Below are 27,986 nucleotides of genomic sequence, written 5' to 3' on the forward strand. Positions count from 1 at the left end.
TTCCCTTCTCCCCCCGCCCCCTTCATCTTATTTTGTGGATCACTTCGCCTCTTTCCTAGGAAGTAAGAATTCTTCCTCTTTAAGAGGAGGGAGGGGCGCCTGGGTGGCTCAGTTGGTTAAGCGACTGCCTTCGGCTCAGGTCATGATCCTGGAGTCCCAGGATCGAGTCCCGCATCGGGCTCCCTGCTCTGTGGGGGGTCTGCTTCTCCCTCTGACCCTCCCCCCTCTCATGTGCTCTCTCTCTCTCATTCTCTCTCTCAAATAAATAAATAAAATCTTTAAAAAAAAAAAAGAGGAGGGAGGATGGGAAAAGCTGTAGGAATTCAGGATTCTCTTTAAACAGCAAGGGAGAGACACTATGAGTGCTGATCCCTTAATCTTGATAGCCCTTTCCAATATCTTAGCTCTCTGTCCCTGAACTGACCAGCGGTCTCAGGAGTACATGGGAGGAGCTGAGGACACTCCTAGATAGAATTGAGTCGGAGGAACCAGGCAGCAAGGCAGAGGCAGGGTCAGCAGGGCAAATTTCACATATAGGCCATAGCTCAGGCAGGGGTGGGGAGGGACACGCGGAAGGACAAGGCCAGTGGTTGTCCCTGAGTTGCTCTTGTTGCCTTTTCATAGCCCCCTTCACATCCCCAACCCCAGTGGTGGCCACTGAAGAAGGACTGGGGTGATCTTCCTCTGTCAAAGCATGAAAACTGTCATCTTGGTAGCAGGTCCCAAGACTATGGACTGGAGGAGATGGGTGTGGGTTAAGATTAAGGTTTAAACTCTTGTTTCTCCTCTCAGGCTGGTAGCTCTACCATAACAAGCTGCTCTCTTTTGGCTCACTCAGGTCATGGAAGTCAGATTTATGGAAGAATTTCAGAGAAACTTAGATTTCTGCAGGCAATGTGACAGACAATTGGCTCAGGATTTTGTAAATGGGAGGAGCACTGACTCTGTCAGGACCTTATTTGTTTCTATCTTTAGTGGTTTTCTTGGCCTCTCTTCTGCTTTTTCTGGAGAAATCATGGTCTTGCCTTAATTTATCCCGTGTAAGCTGTGCTTGGTGTTGCACATGCTCTCCTGAGTGAGGAGCCTGGCCTGCCTTGGCGGTGTGTCTGGCCGGGGAGACCTGTGAAGAGGGCAGTGATGTCAGTCCTAGGGCCTCATGGTGAGTTGGTGAGTGAGTCAGTGAAGATGCAGTCCTCGCTCTGCTATGCTGTGTAAGAAAAGGTACCTTAAGTCCCCAGCAGCTGTTGGGGGAATAGGGGGTTGATTTCTGGGTTTAGATGTAGAACTTTCTTCAGGGTTCTACTTTCCTTGAAAATCAGGGAAAAAAAAAAAGCAAATATGAGAAGCAAAATGACCAGAAAGCTGGGGATCTTGAATATTCATTTGTTCATCCCTAAATTCTTTGAAGAACCTTTAAGCACTCAGGCTCCAGAGTTAAACAGATCAACATTTGAAGCCTGTTTTCTGCCACTAGTGGGTTGTGTGTTCTTGGGCAAATTACTTTACCTCTTAAAGCTCTAGATACTTTATGTGTAAACTTGGGGGAAATAACAGCAATCTCCTCCTCAGGAAACTGTTGTGAGGATTAAGTGGGGGGGAAAATACACGTAGAGCATTAGTCCAGCTCCTGCCATGGAGTCTCAACTGTGGGCTGGTACTATTTTTCTTGAAAACGCCATCCCAGAACACCATGAGGGTGGTAGTAAAGGTAAGTTGACACAGATCCTGCCCCGACGTAGCTTATGATGGGCAGTCATGACACAGGACATGACAGGAGCTGGGAGAAAAGAACATGGTGAAGGGGGCACGTAACAAATGGAATCAAAGGTTCAGAAGAAGGATCGATGGAGCTGGTCGTTCACACATGATGGGGCTCAAAAGTGAAAGCTGAATGTAACAGAGAAACAGTGCTTTCTGACAGGGCCTGAGCACAGTGGGCGAAGGAGGGAAAGAGGAGCAAAGGGATAAATTAAAAAACAAAATAGGTGAGCAGGCTTGTCACCAGGCTGACGGGAAGTAAGCAAAGGAGAAGAAAGCAGACTGGGGTGGGTCAACAAACAACCCATGTGTGCACGACCCAGCCGGCGGACGGTGAGAGGCAGCCTGTCACTGAGGCTGGAACCGTGCTGGAGATTCAAGATCACAAAAAAAGAAAAAGGTATGCAGACGTTCACAGATGTTTCTGACACTTCGATCGTTTTCCTGCCCCGACACTCAGAAAGCCATGCTGGATTTACTCTCAGGAAGGGTGCCCGAGCGCTCTCCTCACCCCTCCCCCCGCGCCACAGGGACCCGGTCGAAGTCTTGGGCTGGGGTGAATGGGTCAGAGAAGGATCAGCACAAGTTGCTGGATTCTGGGGACTCCGGAGCAGATGGTGGCTGTGCGAGCTGTGTCTAGACATGGAAATTGTGCTCCTAATCTCTCAATCTTGCTTTCTTTACATTCTCTGACAATGTGCGTCTCTGTAAACACTCTCACCACAGGAACGGAGCTGGAAACACGTGTGCAATCAGCAGCGCAGCAGCTATAACGGGGGTTATGAAATCTGCTCAAAAATAGCCTGCTTGCCCCATAGGCATGCCGAGCAGCCAACCAGCCAGGGCGAGCGTGTCAGGCAGCAGATTTCTCTCTGCGAATCAGGACGCTTCCGGTGACCTGCCATGCTTGGGCACAAAGGAGCTCTCGGCTGGGCAGAACCTCCCAGAGGTGATCTGGGCCTGCGGACAGAGTCCCCCGAGCAGCTGTGAGCCACGAGTCCCTGGCATCCGTGCCTGCTCCAGTGACTACAGTGCCGAGCCTCCCAGGAGACCTCGGGCCTAAGCCCTCCTGTCCTACCTACCCTGAAATTTCTCAGCCCTGGGAACATTTTTCGGGAGGTTAAAACTTGGAGTTTACATAAGTTTACCCGAGGCAAGAAGATAGAAAGTCTGGCTCCCGCCCTTCGGGTCTACTTAATGCGTCCCTCAGCTGGCTAGTCCCCTGGCAGGGCCCGGAGGGCACATTTTGATGCCGTGGGGATGCGGCCGCACACTGGGCAGCGGGGAAGACGGGGCGCGCGGTGCACAGCCAAGCGGTCAGAGCTGAGACTTGCTGTGACCCGTCCACTTTCAGCTCCGGGGCCAGGCACCCGCCGCCCGTGTGACCTTTGGCCGGTTACTGCAGCCCTCTCTTCAGCCTTCTCTGCCCAGTGGGAAGGAGCGCTTCCCTCTGTTTCCCCCGGAAAGGGGAGAGGAGTCGGGCGGTTGTCCCTCACTCTGTGTCCTTGCACTTGGAACTTGGTTAACTCAAAGAAGGATTGTAATCTTTGGTTACAACTGCAGAGGTTTCTGGGGATGGTTTTGTCAGTGTTGTCTTTGTGACTGAAGAGACAGGGTGAGTCATCCATGTGCTGGCAGGAAAGACCACTGGGCTGGGGGTCAGGGGAGCCGGGCCCTGAGCCACCTTGTCAGGTCGCTTTGTGCGAGTTACTGATCCTCTCCTGGCTTCCCTCAGTTGAGCAAAACCAAGACTCGCAGCCCAGGAAAGGGCGCTGGCAGGGGCAGGGGCTCGGCTGGGGTAACAGAACGTGCGGAGGACAGAGTGGAGGGTGTGGCCACGGCACAAAAAGGCCAGCTTTCTCCTTCATGGGAGCCCCAAATCAACCCTCCTTGCCCTCTCCTACCTTCTGTCCACACCACCTGCTTCCCTTCCCTTTTAAAGGCAGGGTGGCCCTGGCCCAGACCCGGTTGTTTTTCTTAAACCAATCCCCAGTTTCTGCTGGGAGGAAACACCATGGGGAGCAGCATGAACTTATCTTTGGTTTGGGGATGGAACTTGAGTTGCTTCTCCAAGTACGTCATGGCTTGGCTTAGACCATTCCCTCGTGAAAGGGCTGTACCCCACACCCTTTTATGGGAAGCATCAACCTTCCATCCCATCCCAGTTGTGGACTGGGTCAGCATGACCCAGGCAAACATTTGAGGCAGTTGACCCTATTCATAGGGTCAGCCGGGGGGCCCTGTTGGTCTGTGCCTTATAGTTGAGTCCATACTTGTTTCTGAGGAGTCCCTTTGAACTTGATGACCTCTGTTGTGATTTTAGGGCCAAGGGAACCGAAGGGCCTTCAGTGACTTGGGGCATATCTTAAAATCAGAGCTGTCTCCTCTCCTGAGTCCTACCCTGGGAGTCAGGTGTTGCTAAGGCTGGGACCCTGAGCTAGTGCCCACCAAACGCTGCGTGTTGATTTCTCCCCTTAGCATCCTGGATGTGCTTTGGGAGACTGGGATGGGGACATGCTAATCCCTGTCCCCTATCACATTCATACTTCAGGGAACCTGCGTAAGATGCAACCTACCATTGTGGTTCCTTCCAACGCAGGCTTTGACAATAAGGAGAAGTGTCTATTTTTATGGTGGTATCACTGAAGTAGAGCGTCTGGAACTCGTGTTTCCTGAAAGCTTGAGGGTTTTGACCTCCTCAGATGCATTCCACATGTGTCACCAGTCACCTTGGACATGGAGAGCTGCCTCCACTAACCTGGCAGTGAAGACCTAGCAGCTGCTCAGGCTGAAAATAGGAGATGCTTTAGTTTTAATCGCAGCACGGGAAAGGACTCACATACACACACCGACGTACAAATGTGGGCTCAGAGGCTATTCTGGGCATCGGGGCTGGGTTCACAAGTGGCTGTGAGGTGAAGCTGGAAATGAACTCTGGCGGCCAGGAAGGCAGATGAGCTGAGGGCTTCTGTTATGTGGGGCTGTCACTTCCTTCCTGCAAATGGCAGGTGAAAGGAGCCACCTGAGCTTCCGTGGCTAAGTGTCTTTGCACTTGCAGCCCGGGCCAAGCTTTAATAGGAAGAAGAAAAAGCAAATTTATTGTTTCTCTTCTAAGCAAAACCTCTAGCAGGGTGCTTGGGTGGCTCAGACAGTTAAGCAGCTGCCTTCGGCTCAGGTCATGATCCCAGGGTCCTGGGATTGAGCCCCGCATCGGGCTCCCTGCTCAGCGGGAAGCGTGCTTCTCCCTCTCCCTCTGCCTGCCGCTCCCCCTGCTTGTGCTCGCTCTCTGTCAAATAAATAAATATCTTAAAAAATTAAAAAAAAAAAAACCCTCTAAACTTCTCCCTTTAGCTCCAAATGCTCATCTTTGAAGTGTTAAGTCTTTTCACTAAAATAAAAAGACCTGGAAGCCCCCTATGAAATGGGCCAGTGATGTTGGCACAGAGAGCACATGCTCTCCTCTGTGCCCGTGGGACCTGTATTACCTCTCTCCCCATTTTCCTCCCACTTCTCAGCTGCCATTCCCCAGGGCCCTGTTTCATGCTCAGCCTGGGCACTGACCAATAGCTCTGAAAACAAAGGACGATGCAACTTTAGATACTTAAACCATGCATAGAGGTGTTCCAAACAATATCTACAGTGCCTGTCTATCTGTCTCTGTCCTTCCCTCTCTTCCTATTTTCTTTCCTTGAGAAAATAGACTTTACTAGAAGAGTCATTGCGTCATGCTCTAAGAAGATTATTGATGATCTACTTCCATTTTTCTTATTCTGTCCTTCGGCCAGGAGGCTTGTTGGACCCATAGAGAGTGCTCAGGCCTTAGAAAGAAATGGGCTTAGCTTGGCTTAGGTACAGAAAGAAGCAGATGCCATCTTGTGGCATGGAGGATGGAGCCTGACAGGCCTGGAGATCCAAAATTAAGCCTCAGCAGATGACCGTGGGCAAGTCATCTGCTTTCGTTACACCTTCGTTTCCCACTCTACTTCCCTTCCTGACGTCCTGAATGAGGCGCCTGTGGCAGACAGTCAGCATTCACTAAATGGCCAACGTGAGGTGAGGCCAACACACCATGAGCAGAAGTGATGCGTGTGGCTTCCACACTGAGGTAAAGAAAAGGGCTGTTGTCTTGTTGGGAATGTAAGTTGGTGCAGCTATAATGGGAAACAGTATAGAGGCTCTTCAAAAAATTTAAGATAGAGCTACCATATGACTCAGCAGTCTCACTTCTGGGGGCGTCTCACTTCTGACACAAAATTGCACCTCTGTGTTCATCGTAGCATTATTCACAATAGTCAAGATATGGAAACAACCTAAGTGTCCGTCGACAGAAAAATGAATAAAGAAGATGCAGTACACACACACACACACACAACCCCCCCCACACACACACCCACAGGAATATTATTCAGCCAGGAGAAAGAAAGAAATCCTGCCATTTGCAACAATGTGGGTGAAACTAAAGACATGATGCTAAATGAAATAAGCCAGAAAGAGAAACACAAATACTATATGGTCTCCCCATATGTGGGATTTTTTTTTTTTTTTTAAATTCAAAGTCATAGAGAGTAGAAGGGTGGTTACCAAGGGCTGGGGGTTGGGGGAGATGGGGAGATGCTGGTCTAAGGGCACAAGGCTTTGGTTATAAGATGATGAAGTTCCAGGGATCTGATGTACAGCACAGTGACTGCGGTTCATCTGTACTGTATACTTGAAAGTTGCTGAGAGTAGATCTTAAGCATTCTCACCACACCACAAAAAAGGTAACTAGGTGAGGTGATTGATGTGTTAATTAACCTGATTATGGTAATCATGTCACAAAATATATGTATATCAAATCATCACATTTTACGCCTTAAATACATACAATTTTATTTGTCAATTATACCTCAATAGAACTAGAGGGAAAAAAAAGCCGGTGTCTCACTTCCTTTGCTGTCTACGTCCTCTGCCTTGTGTCCAGGAAGGCTCAGCTGTTAAGATGGAAGTTTGAGGGGCGCCTGGGTGGCTCAGTCGTTAAGCATCTGCCTTCAGGGCGCCTGGGTGGCTCAGATGGTTAAGCGTCTGCCTTCGGCTCAGGTCATGATCTCAGGGTCCTGGGATCGAGTCCCGCACCGGGTTCCCTGCTCAGTGCAGAGCCTGCTTCTCCCTCTCCCTCTGCCACTCCCTCTGCTTGTGCTCTTCTGTCTATCTCTCTGTCAAATAAATAAATAAAATCTTTAAAAAAAAAAAAGCATCTGCCTTCGGCTCAGGTCATGATCCCCGGGTCCTGGGATCAAGCGCCGCATCGGGCTCTCTGCTCAGCGGGGAGCCTGCTTCTCCCTCTCCCACTCCCCCTGCTTGTGTTCCCTCTCTCGCTGTGTCTCTCTCTGTCAAATAAATAAAATCTTTAAAAAAAAAAAAAGAAAAAAAAAAGATGGGAGTTTGACCTGCGTCAGGCTTCACATGAATAAGAACTAAACCTTTATTGTGTTAGACCACTGAGATGCTGGAGAGAGGTGGTTTATTCTGGGATCGCCGCACAATTTAGCCTGTCCTAAGTAATGGTGGGTGTCCTCACTGCTTCACTCCCTCCCCAGCCACCTGCTCCTCCATTCTGTGTCATCCGTGTCCACTATCCCTGCTCAGGGAAATGGCCGTTCTCAGAATTTCCCAGTGACCTCATCCTTACACACCTATGTGTTGCTGAGTTGTCGTACGTTCTTTCCCACCTCAGTTTTCACTTCATTATTTTAAGCTTAAAAAAAAGGGAATACATTCGTATTTTAAGGAAATCTGTCCTTGTCTTCCTAATTCCCTATTTGCTTTCTGTTCTGGTTGCTGTTTCTCTTAATCGTTCTAAAGGCAGCTGTACCTCTTGCAGATCTTCCTCTGGCCCTTGTCTCACTCTGCCCCCGACACCGCCCCCCAAGCCCCCCCCAAACCACCCCATTCTCCTCTCCCTCTAGCTGTTTGCAGGAGATTGCGTTCCTCACCCTCAATTCCAAACCTCTCAGACCCCTGCCTGGGGCTTCAGCCAACTCCTGGAGGTGAAATTGCCCAGACCTGGACTGGTTTTTACCCTTTCCCCTCTTCTTCCTGCTGTGCCCCCTCTTTCTACCCACTTTCACCCAGGCTCAACCCCTGGGTTTCCTATTTGACCCTTCTCCCTTCCCAGCTCCACCGGCCCCTTATCTTATCACTTATGCGTGCCCTGGGTTCTTTTTCACTTGGTCCGTCCTCTGCATTCTCATGACTATTACACTACTAAGAATGTAATTGCATTGAGATTGGACTAGAAAGATACAACTGGACTGTTGGCCATGTTTAGTTCTGAGGAAGGAAATCCATGGAAGTGGGTGGGAATGATGGGGGCTTTCATACTTTAAAATATATTATTTTTTACTTTTTACATGTTTTCTATCACAATGGATTCATATATGAGCTGTATAATACAAAAACAACTTTTAAAAGTAGAAATGGGCTCCTTGTAAGGTAGTGAAGCTTTCATAACTCAAAGTGTTTGAACAAAAGTTGGGTGACTTAGCACTAGGGATGTTGTAGGAAGGACTGCTGAATCAATTAGGATCAGATTCAGCTGTGAGTGATGGCAACCCAAAATACCACAGGCTTAAACAATATGCAAATTCAGTTCTCTCTGGACTAAAGGAGATCTGAAGGTAATCAGTACGGGGGTTGTGAAAGCATTCCATGATTCTCAGCGATTTATTTTGCCACTATACCCTACTCAGCACTTGGCGTCCACCTAATGATCTAATAAAGCTGTCTAAGCTCCAGCCATCACATTTGCATTCCAGTTAACAGGAAGAAACAAATTAGAGCATGCCTGCTCTCTTTAAGGACACTTTCTGGAAGTTGCTTGTTTCGGCTTATACTCTATCGGCCAGAATCAAGTCCCACAGGAACATTGAGCTTCAGGGGAGTATGGGATAGGCCTTGTTCCATGTCGCCATGTGCCCATCTAAAACTGGGACTTATATTACCAAAGGAAAAGAGGAGAATGAATATTGGGGGATGGTTGGTATTCTCTGCTGACATTTTAAGATTATTTATTTATTTGAGAGAGAGTGAGCAAAAGAGAGCAAAGCGAGAGAGAGCCCGAGTGGGCAGGGGAGCGGTGAGGCAGAGGGAGAGGGAGAAGCAGACTCCCCGCTGAGCAGCCTGGGCTCGAACCCAGGATCCCGGGATCATGACCTGAGCCGAAGCGAGACGCTTAACTGACTGAGCCACCCAGGCACCCCACTCTCTGCTGACATTTTTAACTCAAAGATTTTAAAATTAATAATAGCTGCTATTTACTGAGCTATCACCATGTACTAAACACTCGACTAAGTCCTTCATTTGTGTTATCCTGTTCCAGTGCCCATATGCCTATGAGTTGGGGTCAGTGCTATTGCAATTATATTGAAACTTAGGGAGGTTAAGTCACTTGGCCAAAGTTACACTGTTACAAAGTGGCAGATCTAGGACCTGAACCCAGCTCTGGTTGACTCCAGAGCTCTTAAGCTCTATACTCTATCTGCAGCCACACAGTGTCCACACTGGTCTTCATTGCAAGCAACAGAAGCTGGCTGTGATGGAGGTAAGCAAGAAAGGAGTTTATTAAAATACTGGGTAGTTCACCGGATGATGGCAAGGGGGGAACACCAAGCTCAATGCAAAGAAGCAGGAAAAATGTCCTAGTTCCCCTTAGAACTAGTGGTTTTGATGACAAAACTGTGGGTGACTTTGTCCTGGCCCTTAAAGAGAGAAAGCTGCCTGTCCCTTGCTTCCTGTGCTACTAGTTCTCAATTCCAAGCCCATGGGGCTCATTCTGATCGGTGCAGCCAGATCCCAGGCCTGCACCCCAGCTGCAAGGGATGATGGGAAAGCCAGTGTCTAACAGATCCATACCCTGTGATGGGAAGCTGTCCTGATTCCCACCAAAACTCATAAGGTGGGAATTCTCCAGACTTGGAAAGGGATTTAAATGTTGATGTAATACCGCTTCACCATTCCATTTCCTTATTTCCTTGCTTAGGTTCAAGAATTTGAGCAAGTTGAATTATAGCTGGATTATATTCAAAAGTTTTAAAATGTTTGGCTTTCTCATCTCTTTAGAAATTCTGTAGAAAACAGTGGCATAATAATTCCTGGCATCTGTAACAGGATATCTGATAGGCAGAATAATGGCTCCCCAAAGATGTCCACATCCTAATCCCCCCCAGAATCTGGGATTGTGTTATATTACATGGCTAAAGGGAATTGTAGATGCGATTATCTTTTTTTTTTTTTTTAAAGATTGTATTTATTTGACAGGGAGAGACACAGCAAGAGAGGGAACACAAGCAGAGGGAGTGGGAGAGGGAGAAGCAGGCCTCCCGCCAAGCAGGGAGCCCGATGCGGGGCTCGATCCCAGGACCCTGGGACCGTGACCCGAGCCGAAGGCAGACACCTAACGACTGAGCCACCCAGGCGCCCCGTGATTAAGTATCTTGAAGATGGAGAGGGTCCTGAATTATCCAGGTGGGTCCAATGTAATTACAAGGACCCATACGGGGCAACAGGGAAGAAATACCATGAGAGAGAGATGTGATGACTAAAAGCAGAGGTTGGAGTAAAAGCAGAGATGGATTGCTGGCTGGGGGCCAGGAGCCAAGGGATGCGGGCAGCAAGGCAAGCTAGAAAAGGCCAGGAACCGAATTCTCCTCTAGAGGCTTCAGAAGCAATGTAGACCCTGTGGACCCCTTGCTTCTAGCCCAGTGAAACCCATTTGGACCTCTGACCTTCACAATGATAAGATAACATATTTGTGTTATTCTTAAGCCACTAAGTTGTAGTCATTGGTTATAGTAACGGTATGAAACTAATACAGGGTACAAATTAAAATGCCTACAAGGTCCAAATGTGCCACGAATGAGTGAAGTGGCTACAGGTAAAACATTTTTATGAAGCATGTGGCCCTTTTAGTCTATCTTTTGTTTTCCCAGTTTTGATAGAGACATGAATGCAAAAACATTTAATTTTCCTCCCAATTTTTTTTTAAAGTAATCTTTACACCCAGCGTGGGGCTCAAACTCATGACCTCGAGATCAAGAGTCACATGCTCTACCAGTTGAGCCAGCCAGGTGCCCCAATTTTCCTCCTAATTTTATCTGTAAGAAAAACAATAGTAGAAGCAAAGTGATAAATGGCAACTTACATGCAGCTTTATGGCAGGGAGAGAGTCGGGGGTGATAGGAATTGTGGTGAATTGGAAAGTGAATAAACTACTGAATATGGATAAGCTGGAGCCAATTGTTACCTTGTAGAATTTGGATCTGATGTTTCCAGTGTTTCTAATTTAATGCTAATACATTTTTTGTTGTCTTACAAATGAACAATTGAAACAAACTATATCTTCAGCCGGTGGCTTGTCTTTCTCAGCTGTAGAACAATCTCATTTCTCACCTGTTCTTGTCACCACCTTAGGTATGTTTTCCAGTCTCTGGGTAGTTGTTTTTTGTTTTTTTCCCCTCTTTGGTTTTGCAATCTTTTGTGCATGGAGTCGCAGCCACTCTGCTCTTACTCCACTCCCACCTGGACACGCACGAGAGCGTCATGAGGATAATTTGAATTTATCTGCTCTCTCTCTCTCTTTTCAAAGCACTTTACAAAGCTTAGACAGGAAGCCTTTGAAAAGTCAGGTTTTCAAAAGAGACACCCTGGCCTAGATCATTCTCCACACTTCTTACATTCTTTGTTTGCCAGAGTGATATTTAAGATCTATAAGCAGTCAGTAGACAAATATTTATTGAGCATCTAGGAGGATTAAGACTGCGCTGGATGCTGGGAGGACTACAAAAGATAGAGGAGAGAGAGGCTCCTGGTGAACATGCTGCTCATAGTGACAGGACGGGGTGTGTTAGGCAGTGGCTACCTGACCAAATACTTCTTGAGGAGTTGAGATGCAATGTGAATCTCCATGCCAGCAAGGTATTTACTCAGAAAGTTGAGCAAAACAGATATTTACGTCCCTTCTGCATTCTCATCCCAGAACATTCTCCAGTTGTGGCAAAATCACCATGTGTACCTGTGTGCTGGTACCAAATCGACAGATGAGTCCAATCTCTGTGGTTACAGGGAGTGACCAGGTGTGCACAATGTGTTTCTGGTGCCTTAGCTCCCAGTGACAGTGACAGGACTCCAAGCTGATCAAACTGTGCTCAATGTAAGAGCATTGGACAGTGTCTGTGTTTTGAGTTTCATTATTCTGCCCAATTCCCATGGGGCCCGGATCCATGCTACACACATAGTGGACCTGAGGTTATTGTTAGATGAAATTAATTGTTATTGGAGTGAAAATGTATGGAGTGCTTACTTCGTGTCAGGCACTATGCCAAGTTCTTTATATTGATTATCTCATTTTATCCTCACGACTACTGACGGTAGTTATTAATATGATTCCCCCGTTTTAAAAAACAAGAAAAATGAGGGTCAAGTTCACACTTCTGCTTAATGACAGAGCCAAAATTTGAACCCAGGAGTCCATTCATCTTATATCTGCCACTTGGGTGAAAACTCTAATTTAACCCTATGGCATGAGATTTCAAGGACTACTAGTGTGGTTTTTGAAAACATTGCATGCCTTAATTTGTTCACTCAATATGCTCCTGAAAAATTAGATAGAAAAATGAATAAAAACATCCTAAGGGCATGGGACCTGTCTTTGTAACATCTACAGTATTTAGCATGTGCCTTGCACATGGAAGACCTGAAAACATTTGTCAGATGAATGGATGAATGAATGAAACAATTGTAGAAGGTGATTTGAATTTTAAATGTACTAAGACAAGTGTTTGAAGGGACCTGCAGGGTTACCAAACAGAGTATCTAGGTTGATCCAGTTTATTTAAAGTTACTTACAAAAAGGGTGCCTGGGTGGCTCAGTCAGTTAAACGTCTAACTCTTGATTTTGGCTCAGGTCATGATCTCAGGGTCCTGGGATGGAGCCCCGTAGGGCTCCGCACTCAGTGGGGACTCAGCTAGAGATTGTTTCCCTCTGCCCCTCCCCTCACTTGCACATGGGCGGGCTCTCTCAAATAAATAAATAAATCTTTAAAACAAGTTACTTATAAATGGGCATGAATACATAGAAATATAACCGGAGGGATGTTTCAAAAATGGGCTTTTACTTTCTTATACTTTTGTGTATTATTGAGTATTTAAAAATCAAGGATGCCTCTCTCTTGGTCTGGGTGCCACTTAAGGTAGAACCTCATGGAGAAGGACTTGGTGTAGTTGACTTGGGACATGATCCCAGGAAGAGGAGTGAAGGAGAGAGGAGATAGGGTGGGAGAAGCCCGTGTCAGGGTATATAAAGGCTGCGGGGTGGGGAATGGGAGCTCCTTGCCACGGGACTTGCCCAAAAGCTGGGAGACTGGATGGAATAGCAGTCCATCAGCTCCCAGTCCTCATTGGCACAAACATCCCCACCTCTGCAGGCTGTACGTCTGAGGGCCCATCAGTAAAAGCCCCGGGTCTACTGGCAAAAAGAGGAGCCAGGCACTGTCAACATCAGGTGGGTCTGAACTTCTGGGACAGCCTGCCACAGTTGTGGCTGAACTCAGCGGTAGGGGCAGGAAATGGGAAGCATCTACCATAGTATGATTTTTCCAAAACCAAAAAAACCAATTTTAGAATTAGACAACAGAAGACATTTTCACAAAGCAGAGAATGGTTCCCTGGTTTGACTTTGCAAGTCCGGACTGTCATAGATGAGGTTATTTTTAGGATCCTGATGTGTTTGGCGTTGCCAGTCTGGTTCCTGGGAAACGGAATACTGTGGGACCCACACCTGTTGGGGAAGCAGGACTGGGCCTAGGGAGAAGCCTGGCTGTGATGTGGCCACAGCAAGGCATTAGCTCATGCCCTGGGGAGCTTTGAAGCTGGGGTGGCTCTGCAGGGTTGTCCTGAGTTGGGGTGAGAGTGCGGGGCTTTTATAAGTACCAGTCACTGGATGCCCGATTCCAGGGGAGGGCTTCGAGCCAAGGCCTGCCAACTGCAGTAGTGAGAATCTGGGCAGCACAGCATAGTGCCTTTGCATGTGGCTTTTAGCAAACTTGCCTTTGAGCATCAGGACCAATTGATAAAATTGACACAAATCAAACCCAGGGAAAAAAGTAGAACGTAATTCAACCACAACTCTCTCTCCTTACTGGGGCAGGCCAAACTGAAAATATACAAGGGATAGGACAAAGTTATTTTCTCATATGTCAAGTGGAGACTTTGGACTACATCGGGAATTATAACCTGGTGGCTCACAGGTCAAATCTGTCTGCAAAGTCTGTTTTATTTGCATGGAGAGTTTTTCAAATCCAGATTTCTGGCTTCGCTTGAAAAGTTGGAAGAACTGGCCCATTGGGCCCACATTGTTTCATGGCAAGTACCAGCTAGAGTGGAGTAGCAGGGGCCCCCTTTGAAACCCCTGTCCTCTCCGGCCTGCTTCACTCATTCACGCTACTGCCCGAGCCCTGTAACCATCTGTAAGCTTCCACCTAGATCTGATGAGCTGTGAGTCTGTGTGAATAGTCTTGCATACTGCTGAAATACGTATTTGACTTCCTTTTTTAAAAGATTTTATTTATTTCTTTGATAGAGAGGGAGAGAGCACAAGAAAGGGGAGCATCAGGCAGAGGGAGAGGGAGAAGTAGACTCCCCACTGAGCAGGAAGCCCGATGTGGGGCTCGATCCCAGGACCCTGAGATCATGACCGGAGCCGAAGGCAGACTCTTAACCGACTGAACCACCCAGTCACCCCTGTGTATTTGACTTCCTAACAACATAATGGTAGCTAAAAACCTTTGGCTTCCTAGCTAAAGTTGCATATCCTCCTGGATATTCCCTTTGGGCAAGTCAGACCACTTCTTTGTCGGGTAGCTTTTTGGCTTTGCCTATGAGGATCTCAGTGACCCTGATCTTGACTATGAGCTAGAAGCAAAAGGGACTTTTACTTTCTTATACTTTTGGTGGCTGTGGTAGAGGCTACGTGGGATTTTCTAGCCACTAGAATACTATTTAAGCCTTAGTAATTCCCAAACCTGCTTGAATCTCAGAATTACTTGGACTGTTTATAAAAATACAAATACTCAGTTTCTCTAGGCCCTTCTGATTCAGTAGGTCTCAGCCCAGTAGGTGGGGCCCAAGAATCTTTAGGTTTTTTATTTTTTAAATTAAAAAAATTAGAGTATAGTTGATATACAATGTTACATTAGTTTCAGGTGTACAACATAGTGATTTGACTTCTCTCTATGTTGTGCTATGCTGTGTAGCTCCCATCTCTCACTATACGATGTTATTACAATGTTATTACAATGTCATTGACTATATTCCCTACATTGTGCCTTTTATTCCTGTGACTTATTCATTGCATAACCAGAAGCCTATATCTTCTTCCCCCATTTTGCCCATCCCCCCACCACCCTTCCCTCTGTCAACCATCAATTTGTTTTCTATATTTATAGATTCTGATTATGCTTTCATCTATTAATCCATTTTGTTTTTTAGATTTCACATATAAGTGAAATCATATGGTATTTGTCTTTCTCAGCCTGACTTATTTCACTTAGTGTAATACCCTCTAGGTCCACCCATGCTATTGGAAATGGCAAGATCTCACCTTTTTTTATGGCTGCCTAGTGTGCCATTGTGTATATATATTACATTTTTCTTATCCACTTGTCTATCGATAGACACTTCAGTTGCTTCCATATCTTTGCTATTGTAAATAATGCTGTAATAAACTTAGGGGTGCATCTATCTTTTCAAATTAGTGTTTACGTTTTCTCTGGGTAAATATCCAGTAGTAGAATTACTGGATCATATGGTAGTTTTATTCTTAACTTTTTGAGGAAACTTCATGCTGTTTTGCACGGTGGCTGCACCAATTTACATTCCTACCAATAGTGCACGAGAGTTCCTTTTGCTCCACATCGTGGCCAACGCTTGTTTCTTGTCTTTTTGATACCAGCCATTCTGACAAGTGTGAGATGATACCTCATGTGGTTTTGATTTTCATTTCTGTGATGATTAGAGATGTTGAGCATCTTTCCATGTGTCTGTTGGCCATCTATATGTCTTCTGTACCCACTTCAATAGGATTATTTATGGGTTTTGGTGTTGAGAGTTATAGGTTCTTTTTATATTTTGGATATTAACTCCTTATCAAATATATCACTCGCAAATATCTTCTCTCATTCAGTATGTTGCCTTTTCATTTTGCTGATGTTTTTTTTACTCTACAAAGGATTTTTATTTTGATGTGGTCCTAATAGTTTATTTTTGCTGTTGCTTCCTTTGCCTTAGGAGACATATTTAGAAAAATGTTGCTGTGGCTGATGTCAGAGAAACTGCTGCCTGTGGTCTACGATTTTAAGACTCTATTTTTAATTGGTTTCTCAATCTTGGTGTGATCTTGGTGTGCAATCAGATGTAGGAACCATACTGTCTCCTATTTGCTCTTTGTACTTAGTGCTTGGTTCATGTATTATAAACTTCTGAGCTCCCTTTAGTTTAGTTTAGTTTAGGATCCCAGAGGGATCCTTTCTTATTTATCTTTTTATCTGTTCCCATCCTTTAGTACTAGCACCCAGCACAGTGTCCTGTAAGTCCTATGCACTCAACGAGTGTCTAGTAACTGAATGGTTGATTGAATGAATGAATGAACATTCCCCAAAAGCTTTCTTCTTTAAGAGTTGAAGAGCACAGACCTCCAACACCACATGTTCAAGATCATTTGACTCAGAGAATTTATTTTATAAATATGGTGTCAAATAAGCCAGAGAGGGGAAGAGTCCTAGCTTTATCTTGGGAGGTTTTTTTTGCCTTGGGGATGTTAAGAAATAAATGATTCCTTCTAAAAAGAACTTATGCTTTTCATCAAAAGATAGATTATTCACCCACCCAACATGGTGCATGTGAGTTATTTGTATAATATTTCAAAAACAGTAAACTGACTCAATAGAAAAGGAAACTTTCTAAATTATGCTGAAATTTTGCCTTGAAATATAAACATTGAAAGAATAAGACCATGAGCTTCTTTCATACTGGGAGATAGATGCAGTGATACAAATTTAATTTATCATGTTATGGTTTATTTATCAGGTGCTCTGCTTCCAAAAAGTTAAAAAAACCTGTGTCTGCAGAGAGAAGGCATGGCAAGTCCCCCACTTAGTTTGGATTTTGAAGGGGGACAATCTAGAAAATTTTGGCTCCGAGAAAATCTTAGAGCTTGTTTGGCTATTTACATAGTCTGTGTTTCCCAGAGACCCTTTGCCTTTTTTCTAATTTCGAATTTCTGGGGTTGAGTTCCTTCCAGAGGAGGCCTCAGGATTCAGAAAGGCTGTAGATGGGTGAGATGGAGAATCTGATTGGCCTGGACTTGATTGACTGTGGTCTACAGGGCTCAAACCAGCAGCCTGGGGCAAGTTTGGCACTCTATCCAGAACACTGGGGATTAGGAATAATTTTTTTTCTCAAGTTCTCAGGAGTCTCTGTTAGGCGAATGTTATATGAGTTTTTGGGCACCACTAATGATTTCTAGCTTAAACTCGATTCAAATTAAGTTTATGAAATCTGTGCTTTGTATCACTGGTACCTGCACTTTGTTTTTCATTTTTTTTTCTTCTTAAAAAAAAAAAAAAACCACATGAGAAGGTTATAATGTACTAAACTATTCAAATTACCATTTTCCAGACCAAGAAGGCAATGGTGCTGAAAGTCAACCGTTGGCGGGTTTGCTGCAGAGCCGTGCAATAATTTGAAATGTTCACTGTCACTGAAAGTCCAAAGGCCATGGTGTGAAAGGTGTGTGGGAATGTCGGTGTTTAAACATACACACTTCACAAAAGATACATTCGCTCACAGGGACTCTAGATTGGTCAGGATTGGCCTCATTTTTGGCTGGGAGGTTTGGAATTATGGCCCCCGGTGCCCTAGCCATCTTCTGCCCTGATTCCTGTGTGTGTTAAGTAATAGCCTTGTGATTACTACTGCTACGTCTCCCATGACTATCATCGCACGCCTGGTTGTTGTCTTGCTGGCCCAGGCCATTCCATCAAGAGGACTCAAGCAAGCCTGAGATTTGTCTTGGGCACAGACTCCAGAACTATAATGAGATTTGGACAAAGCCTTGAGAGATTTGATCAGATATTCATTTAATACTTCTGAGGTCGATGGCCCTACTGGACAAGGATATTCAAAGAGGGCAAGATTCCATCCAATTCAAATGTCTGTACAAATAGCAAAGACTTAAAAATCTGAAGAATCAGGGAGGAGCATAAAGCGGTAATACCAGAATATTATTTGCAGACTTCCTGAGAATTGGGCAATGGGTTACTTCAGTCTCAAGCTCTCAAAAGGGTGAGAACTTTCCATTTTGAGGGCAGTGATATCAGAACTCTTATTAAGGCTCAAGGTGTCCCATGAGGGTTGTGGACAAGAATCCAGTTGGTGTCTTGGCCAGAGAGCTCTCTAGTCATTAGGAAACCTTACCCTGCTAAGGAGGTGTCTCCAAAATTGTTAGGGAAGAGACCCCAAAACAGTCTGAGATGACAGATGATTTCTCTAGTGGGTATGCACCTTTTGTACACTGAAAACATTTAGAATTAATGATAGAACTGTTTAAGAGAATCAAACTCATACTATATTTTGTAAAGAATCTGGGACATTTTATATTTTAAGCATTATTAAGGTGATCAAGTAGTGAGTTTTCAGACTGAAAGTAGCAGAAATATATGTCAGTATAGGAAAGCTGACACCATGATGCTCAAGGTTTTCAGCTCCCACCAAAAGCTTATCACTGTCACCACTGTCTTGGTGATCACAGAGAGATACTTATTGAAGATACACTTGTGAAAGAAGCTAATCAGCTCTTACCTCTTTCCTTGAAATCTAGCAGTCCATTTTGTTGGTGAAAAAAATTTTTTACAGGAAGGATGATATAATTTATACTAACTTACTTTAAGTAAGTTAACTGTCCAAGTAACATTACGAAGAAATCAGGCAGAGATACACTATAGCACACGTTGAAAGTCTTTCCGATTGGTTTTTATTCAGCAAAGACGTTCTCTGACCATTGAAGTCAGCCTAGAGCACACACCGTCCTCTCTGCAAATTGGAAAATCACATTAAAACATATTGATGATGTTTTGATGTGTGTCAAACAGAAGTTTGCCAAAGGAACTCCAAAAAGTAAGATAATCTCTTGGGCTTCAGGAGATGTTCACTAGTTTCTATCATTCTACTCTGTATCCTAGAAAGTTGCTGCATGGTATAAAATTGAGATGTGATAACAAAATGAGTTAAAACACTTTTCTTTTGGATTTTTGGACATTTTATAATTCAGAGTAAGAATTATCAATCTTTTCATTTCAGTTTTTGATGGACGAAGCATTGGACATATGTCAACCAGAGAGAAGACACTAATCAAGCTGACTGTTATCTTTCATTTAGTTAGCCAATCACATCTATTGGTCATAGAAATGTGCTAGGCACCTTGGGATATTAGGAAAGGAAAATGGCGGTCTTACCCTCAGGTGTAAGTGAATAGAGTTGTCTCTGGGCTTTTGTTAAAGACTTGGCCCGTCTTGGGCTCCCGGATTGTAGATTATTGGGAAGGAGGACTTTATCTTCCATCTCCACCAGCATTTATCCTATGCTCTGTAGAACACTGCTTCCCCCAGGGGAGCCCAGCTATCCATTTTTTCTTCATTGTGGGGTAGGAATAGATGTTTCTCCCCATTTTGCTTATAGCTAAAGTAAAGCTAAGTAAATTGTGACAGTCTCTTCAGATACATTTATCTGACTCAGAAATTTTAAGATTTTGTTGCAAGTAACAGAAGGAAAAGGGTTATAAGCGACAGTTGCAAGGTTTGTTCAATATTGAGTTCTCTATTGTTATAAGCTGTGCTTCCCAAAAGAGTGTTGACAGTGTGCAGAGTGATGTCTCTGTGCCGTTATGAAAAAGGGAAACATTACAGAAATCAGTGAGCCTGCACCGTCTCTTGAGATAAAAGAGAATCCCCTCAATTTTCAAAGTGAGTTTTTGAAAGTCATGTATGTACTATCTTGAAAGCTGCAGTAAATAAAAAACAAAAAACAAAAAACAAAAAACAATCCCCTCAGACAATAGACATATTTGGTGGAATTCTTGAGAGGGATGCCGTAATTTTATAACTGAGAAACGAAACATAAATATTTAAGGAATGATAAGCTCTCCCGGTGGAAATCTCTTCCCCTTCCCAATGCAGTATGCAATTGCCTGCAGGCGTTTCTAGTCAAAGATGCCACCTGCATCTCTCACCCGGTGAATATTCAGGAAGACTCTCAGTACTTCTGCTGATTTGTGTCTGTGTGATTAAGATTTATTGGAAAACTGTGCAATATCAGGATCAATAACTGGGGACTTTGGAACAGTAGCAGACACGCAGCAATTCCTCTGGTGGGATAGATGTGCAACTTGAAGAGAACACCCATCCCTCTGTCAATTAGGTTTTAGGTTCATGGCCTGAGAAAACAATGAAATCAGTCAGGTATTTAGCAAGGGGGAGTATGATACAATAAAATCTCTCATAATGAATTTAGCTCAATTCACTTGGAAAGCAAAGGATAGAGGCCAAGAGAGAATGGTTGTAGAGTTCAGATTGCTCCAAGATATAATAAATGGGCTTATTGACTGTGTCTCACAATAGCTATCTAGAATGTTTCCATCTAATTGTACATAACCAAGGTCTTAAATAATAATTGGGAGCAGGATTTGGATGACAAATGAAAAAAAAAAAGCCTGCATATATATTTACATTAATATTTCAGGACATATTTTTGGTTCTTTATTTCTTATTTCTGGCTTGTTTTCTGAGAAAACCTACATGTATCTCTAACTGGAAAAAAGGGTAAAGGATAACTTGAAAAATGTTTGTTTTCATTCCTTTGCACTTGATCTGCTCTGCCTTTGAGACACTTACGGGATGGAAGAAAAATCCTTTATACAGGACTCATAGACTAGACATTGTTCCCCTCTTGCCCAGAGGCTCTCTTTTGCCCTAATCCAACCACCTCCCACCATCCTACTTGCACTTGTCTTGGCAAGTTGATGTTGGTCCTGAAGTGTTGCTATGACCTGACCCATGGAGTAGCGTCCTTTTCCGAGAGTGCTGTTAAAGGAGAATTGGGGTAATGCTGGAAGGGCCTCCACAGAGTCCAGCTTCCTGTAAAAGCTCTGCCCAGGAGCCCTGTTGTTTTTTGGTGTTTCCAGTTGCTCTGTGAAGCATGAAAGAAGCTTTGAGTTCACAGAGTCTTGAGGTATGTTTACTTATAGAAGTTCTATCGGCACAGTTTCCAGGCCAGAGGCTCAAGATCACTATTTTGGTGCCATGAACGGACACAGTCAGTAAATAACCACCTGTGCTTCCAGGCAGATCCAAAGAGAATTTGGGGAGGTGCTGTCAGGGGGATCAGCAATGGTGGTAACCATGTAGATCGGGCTGGTGCACATTCTCTTTAATCCAAAAGGCTGAACAGAACCTGGTCAGACTTCCTTTCCTTTATAAAAGGGAATATTAAGACTGGAGGTGGGCCAGAGAATTGCAAACAGCATTCAGGGAATTGCAGTGCTGTAAACAGGCCAAGTTCCCCATTATTGAACATACGGAGGCGGCAGCACACAAGATATTGATGTAGCTGACTTGTCCTCTGTGTCAGCCTATCTTAGTCTTGAAATGTTCTGTCTGGGGGCTAATGAAACTGGGTTAAACTTCAGTAATAGGTCTCTAAGTTCTTGCCCCAGTGGTGTTCTTGAGCCAACTTGCACTTACGTAGGGAGAGCCAGTTTTGTACATATCTTCCCAACTGTGTGTTCAGTGATATCATGTTGGTAGCTGGAAATGGGCCACGAAGGGAGTATTTACACCATGAAAGCTGTCAAAATCGACAAATCCAACTTTTTACCTGCATACCATTGTCTTGAGCTCTTCTATTTTGAATGGTTGGTCTAGTTTGGACTGAGGAATTCTTTGTTCCTTGAGCAGATCTGCCTTTTGCCTCACAGTCCTTGCCTTTATCTCTACTCTAGTGCCATTCCTATCTTGCTGGCCTCTGCTTAAAGCTCTCTCTCCCCTCCTGATTCTTCCAGCACTTTCCATCGGCAACACTCTGGACATTCGCACTCCTTACCTTGCTTGGGTTTGTTGTTGTTGCTGTTTGACTGTATTCCCTGTACCTCCAACTAGAATGTGAGGGTGCAGAGAGTGGGTACTATTTAGGAGCGTCAGCAATGACAGTAACAATGACAGACAGGGGTGGTTCAACAGGGGGCTTGAACAGAGAGGAAAGTGACTTGAAGGGCATATTAAGATAATTTAAAGTCCCGGAGTAACACTCGTTCAATATAAACGACATGAGGGAGAGAACTCTCTGGGTCTCATTCTAAAGATATTCAAATGTTCTCATACGGTGCCTTCCTTAGGAGGCTTGCTTCGTGGTTTTTTTAAATCATCCCTGTTGGTTCCCAGTCAGAACTGCTCAAGAAGTAGCCTTCTCTCTGGCTAGGAGAGGAAATTGGACAAGGAGTAAATGTGGGCAAGAAACTATCACTACTCATTTGCTGCACACCCAGGAGATCTTTCAGGAGAGTTCTGGAAAGGAAAGGAGGAGGGAGTAATAGTGAACTCTAACAGCTTCTGCTGTTTACCTGCCACAGGTCTGTTCACAGGAGGTTTTCCCTTAGCTTTCTCCTACATCACTCTCCCTCACCCCCACTTTTTATGGGCATTTGGGGAGGTTTTCTCCCATGTCCAAAGAGTCCCAGCTGGGCTCTAACTCTCCGTCTTCTGTTTTTAGCATCCATGGTCTTGTAGGAGTAGAAGTCCCTTCTCCTGAAGGGATCCCAGATAAAGGTGACCTGTCAGGGGGAGGATCCCCCAGTTGGTTTATAGAAGCAACTTCAAAGTGGCCCCAGGGACTTGAGCCCCCTGTGGAGGAGGTTCAGGCAACTACCAGGTGAGCACCATCCCCTTTGGGTTACAACAAGATACTGTGTCCGCGTCTGGCTTTTCTGGCGAATGTGAGTTTGTTTTTCTTCGCGAAGGTGAGTGGTCTTGATCTGGTGCATCTGTGTAGGTGGGGGCGGGGGTGGGGGAGATGTGCCAGAGAGGAGAGTTGAGCAGAGGCTCTGCTCACAAAGGCACTGGAAGGGTTTGTTGGATCATACTGGCCGGGTTAGCCAAAGATCCACTAATTCTACTAATATATGGAAGACTCTTTGAAGACAAAAAGATGAGTGTGTGTGTGTGTGTGTGTGTGTGTGTGTGTGTGTGGTGGGGAGAGTAATGATAAAAAGGTGAAGACAGAGCAGCTTTATTTTCTTTCCCTGGAGGAGCCTTTCTGTCTTCCTGGAATGTATATTGGAGTCCTACACATACGGTATTGGGAGTTTTTAAGCAAAACACTGTCTGCTGAGCAGTGTAAATGCCATTCCGCATCACCATTTCAAACACGTCGGTAAATGACGTTGCTCACGAGTACTCCTCTGCAAGGTGGAGTTGTGCTTTGAAAATACTCCGAGAAGAGGATGAGAGGATAGTTGACATGTGGGTTCTAAACAGAAACATTTTCATTTTTTGTTAATATTGCTTTAGCTTTCCCCACTGCCACTAAATAGACACTGAACCAGTAGTAAAAGAATACTGGAGGAAGGGAGGCTAAACTATTAGCCTATTCAGGGTACCGGCATGGTTTGACCTGAATGAATGAATGAATGATGACTTGGAATAAACATCACTGTTGTCAGCTATTCCAGCACCAAACCTAGAGGGGAAAAAAATCTCTAGCCTTTGAATGAAGGTGGCAAAATTGTATATGTGTGTGTGGAGGGAGGGGAAAATAGATCTCTATGTAAAATAGTTTTTCCTCTCTTTAAAAAAAAAAAAACTTGGAAACTCTGCTTGCTTTTGATTTAGTTTGGTCCTTTACATCTACCTGCACTCATATTACCTACCTATTTTTCTTTCTTTCTTTCTTTCTTTCTTTCTAATTTGAGAGAGAGAGAGGGAGGGAGAGTGAATGGGGGAGGGGCAGAGGGAGAGAATTTTCAAGCAGACTCCCTGCTGAGCGCGGAGCCCCACATGGGGTACGACCCCATGACCTGTGAGATCATGACCTGAGCCCAAACCAAGAGTCAGATGCCCCACCAGCTGAGCCACCCAGGTGCCCCCTCTTAAGTGCCATGAAATCAACATTTGGAGGAACCTAATTCTTCACAAACACAGATTCTCTACCGGAACTGTCACTTTTGTCTTTAGGTGAAAGCAAATGTTATTTCAGGTGGTCACAGTCCTAGGAAAATGATTAAGGCCTGCTGTCTCTTTATTCAAGCATCTGGCTCCTTAACACCATAAATTAAAGCATGCCTTGAAGCACAGGTTATGATAAACACAAGGATTTTTGACAGCGGGACAAACAATCCTGTTCCTACATGTTCCACATAATTGGACAGCAGACAATGCTCCTTTTCTTCCTTCTGATCCTCTGTATTGCTGCGGAAATCTGAGCAAAATTGTGATAATTGTTATGATTGTGCACTTAACATTCCGAGCTCAGCCAGGATGAGGAAAGAGTAGCAAGCTCTTTGTGGTTTTCACCAAATCTGGTAAAACTTGGGCTCGATGGTGGCCAGTTTTAGCCATTGGTACCAGGTGCCATGAGGTTCAGTTTTTTGAGAAAACACACGTTTACCAATGAACTCCTTCTACATTGCCAAATTTCAAGGAACTGTATCATCTGCATTTGTTGCAAGGGACCTTATCCATGCTCTTTGGGCTCCATTATGTGTGGTGTTCTCACCAGAACAGGCAAAAGACACTAACTGTGGCTTGACGGGCTGTTTCTCCCTGCCCCCTGCCTAAAGCTCTGTCCAGGACCAATGATGTAATTTGTGGGGCTCATTGCAAAATGAAAAGGCAGGGTCCCTTGTTGAAAATGTATTAAGAATTTTAAAGCGGTAACAGCAAAGCAATAAACCAAGCATGGGACCCTTTTAAGCAAGGGGCTCTGCGTGACTCACTGGTCGCAGGCCCGTGAAGAAGCTGGCTCAGCTCGGCTCTGACTTTCCTAAATAAGTAGATGGGATAAGAAGGGAAGGACCGTCATCCTCCCTGACACAGTTGACAGCATGTGCCAAATTCTCGCAGGGAAGAGGTGATGTTCCGTTGAGGGCCCCGGGATCCACTCCTCCTGCCCTAGGTGGAGAGGAGACAGAGAAGCCCGAGTGAATGACGGGGACCCCTTCGAGATCCTTCTGATCCTCCTGTGTATAAACTTGGAAGCCCTTATCCAGGAGAGACTCTAATTCTCAGATGCCACACTTTTCTTCGTTACTCTCCACAAATTGAGAATTGTGGCTTTACCACTTAAAAACGATTATGACCCGGGGCTGGCGGTGGTGGGTCATCTCTGAGACTCAGTTTCCTTGTTTGTGAAATGGAGAGAATACCTCATGGGGCGTTTGTGAGGAGTAAATTAAACACCAGATGTAAAGTGGCGCTCGCTCGGTAGAGTTCCGGGCACACGGTCAACTCTCAATAAATGGGGTTATTATCACTATTATTACGGTAGCCCCTTGCTTTTGGGAAAGTGTGTGTAGGAGAGAAAAGCCCTCTTTGTGTACTACCCACTCAGGCCCCGGGGGTGACAACTCGGTTGAAGGCTCTTGCTACCCGGGTAGGCCTTCTCTGACTCTTTTTTTCCCCCAGCTTCCTCCAGCTTAACTCTTTTCAAATGTAGAATCCTTTGAATATGATGAAAGTCCACAGGCTAACAAAGCCACTGCTGCCAGCAAGGTCGCCCAAGGAGAGGCAGTCTTGTCCTCTGGGCATGCAGAACCACATGCATTTAATGCAGACCCTCTGGAGGCTTGCTGGCTGAGCCGAGCCCCTCCCCCCACCCCCCCTTGCAGATTCCCTCCTCAGGTCTCTTTCCAAGCCAGGCCGGGGGAGTCTCAGAAACTCCCAATTCAGCTTGGAGGGGTCATCTAGATCCACTTGAGGCTTTGTCGGGGACATCAGACCCTTTCTCACAGATCCTCTTCTGGCGGAGCGCAAGCTAGCTCTTTCCCAGGGAGGATGGAGTCCGTGTAGTCATCTTGCCTCAGAGGACGGGGGTGGGCAGGGAGGCACTGGCCTGAGTCGGGTCAGTGCCGCATTCTAGAGCAGTGGGCTGACTCTGAAGCCTTTCCGAGGTCCACACTTGCTCCCTCAGGACTGAGAGAGTCTCTTAGACCCCGCGCACCTCCCCTCCCCCACCCCTCAGACTTCCCCGGGGGAGGGGTGGCTCCTGGTGGGATCTGACTTCTCCGCCTCCACAGCCTGCAGGATGCAGTCCTTCTCAACGGGGCAAGTGCTTTATTTCGGCAGCTGGAGTGTGGTTTTACATTATTTGCGCCCTTGCTCTAGTCCTTCGGAGCCAGTGGGCTGAGTACAGACCTAGTTGCAGGATCTTTGGCCAGAGCGGCTTTGTCAGAACAGAAAGGAAACTAGCATTTGTCAAGCACCTTCTGGGTTCCCAGCACTGTACTAGGGTTGCCATTATTTCTTCTCAGGAGGTGGAAATTATTATCTCAGTTTTCTGTCAGTGAGGGCACTGAGGCTGTCGCAGGCTGTTACCCAAACGCACATCGCTGGTAAGAGGTAGAAGCAGCACTGAAATCCAGTCCTGGCTTACGTTTCTCTCAGCTCCAGTTTGTTGCCCCCGCAGACTGGCATCCTCAGATAGGAACATCCATCCTCACGTGTGGGCACGAGGCTGCCCAGGCAGACACGTGCTGTGTACGCGCGGGAAGGGCGGAGCTTGGTGGGTGTCTGCTCTAGTGACATGGGCGGTGTCAGGAGGGCACAGAAGTCCCCAGAGGGCTGTCTGCTGGCAGTTGGCTCTCACTGGAAGACAGAGTGAACGTGGGGCCCAGAGAACCTTGGGTACTGCCTAGAGGTATAGTTTCTGCCACGAGTAGCTCTAAGAAGAGAAGCAACTGGAAGTAAATAGCAGGATAATCCACCACAGTTTGTAAGTGGTAGAAAGAGGTCCATAGAACCCTGCTGCACATGGACTCAGGAAAGAAACAAAAACCAGCTCTTTCAAAATGTGGACGAAGGTGCTGAGCCAGATACCCCACTGTCCTCTCGGGCAACATTGCCTTTGAGGCATCCTCGTTAATAGGGCTGGGACTTGTTGGTAGCGATTCCTTGGGCAGCTTGGCATGACAGCAGGTAGGTGTCACAGAAGACCTGGCCATGCCACCATGGAACAAGGTTCGCTCTGCTTTAGAAGAAGGCTCCTACTAAGACCCACTCCAGAAACCCCCTTCCCTGCGCATTAATGGGAGTGGTGGCCTCCGGCTCCTGATACCTCCAGGGTGGGAGGGTTGGACTGGGGAACTGACAGGGGGTTGTAAGAGGAAGTCCCTAGCCCTTAGCAGCTGGGAGCTATAAGCAACGCAGACTAACACTTCCATTTTAGCTGTTCTGTGGTCATCCCAGGGCGGGGATGAGCCTGGTGGAGGGTGGGAGCATCAGTGGGACTTAAGGGTGACGGATATTTATCCCTGACCTCCTTGATGATGACAGTCCCCCCCCTCCGTTATACACACTCATAATACAAGGAAAATGGTATCACAGTTTGTTATTTCACATATATTTGTGTGATTATTTGAGTGATGTATCCTCCGGTCCATCTGTTTTTGCTCATCATTAATTCCCAATGCTTAGTACATTGCCCGCCATGTACAGCAAGTGTTCAGATAAATATTTCTTCAGTGAATGAATTAATGAAAAGAAGTTTTAGAAGTATAGATGGGAAGAAAGTGCTTCAGAAATTGTTTAGCACTGCCTTTTTCAGTTCTGCTGATTAAATACATGACAGATACCATAATTATTGGAGTTCCAGATAAGAATCCAGAAAATGCTATTTTTTTGCAGTGTCATAGGAAGACAACCTTTGTTCCTCTTCACTGGTTGGTGATACGCTTGTCTGAATGAAATGAGACATGGGGGCAGTCAATATGCCCTTTTGCCCTGGCTCTGGACTTATCGGCTACAGGTCCCCCATTAGAGGCAGGAGAGTTATCAGGGAAAATCAAAAGAAGTAAAATAGATCTTCAGGTTTTGCATAGGGATTCAAGGTCAAGGCAAACTTTGGGAGGTTGAAGTAGGAAGTGGGAGGTTGGGAGT

General features: G+C 45.5%; 1 protein-coding gene and 1 long non-coding RNA gene across 8 annotated transcripts in view; one reads left to right on the forward strand and one right to left on the reverse strand.

The window, feature by feature from the left end:
* Positions 1-27,986, forward strand: part of SPTSSA (serine palmitoyltransferase small subunit A) — a 975,882-nt gene that overhangs the window by 248,552 nt on the left and 699,344 nt on the right. The window lies entirely within an intron of this gene.
* Positions 1-27,986, reverse strand: part of LOC145723457 (uncharacterized) — an 84,106-nt gene that overhangs the window by 16,121 nt on the left and 39,999 nt on the right. The window contains exons 5-6 of one of the 5 annotated variants that reach the window (XR_014148534.1): positions 24,830-25,004; positions 18,538-20,278 (exon numbers count right to left, since the gene is read on the reverse strand). The exons of 1 other annotated variant lie outside the window; for it this stretch is intronic. This is a non-coding gene — a long non-coding RNA (uncharacterized LOC145723457). Of the gene's footprint in view, positions 1-18,537; positions 20,279-24,625; positions 25,005-27,986 lie in introns of those variants that run through there. 3 more of the 5 variants (XR_014148532.1, XR_014148535.1, XR_014148533.1) reach the window with 3 other exon arrangements.

The sequence above is a fragment of the Leptonychotes weddellii genome, chromosome 9, assembly GCF_054177405.1.
Source record: "Leptonychotes weddellii isolate Sample4059 chromosome 9, ASM5417740v2, whole genome shotgun sequence".
Taxonomy (NCBI): domain Eukaryota; kingdom Metazoa; phylum Chordata; class Mammalia; order Carnivora; family Phocidae; genus Leptonychotes; species Leptonychotes weddellii.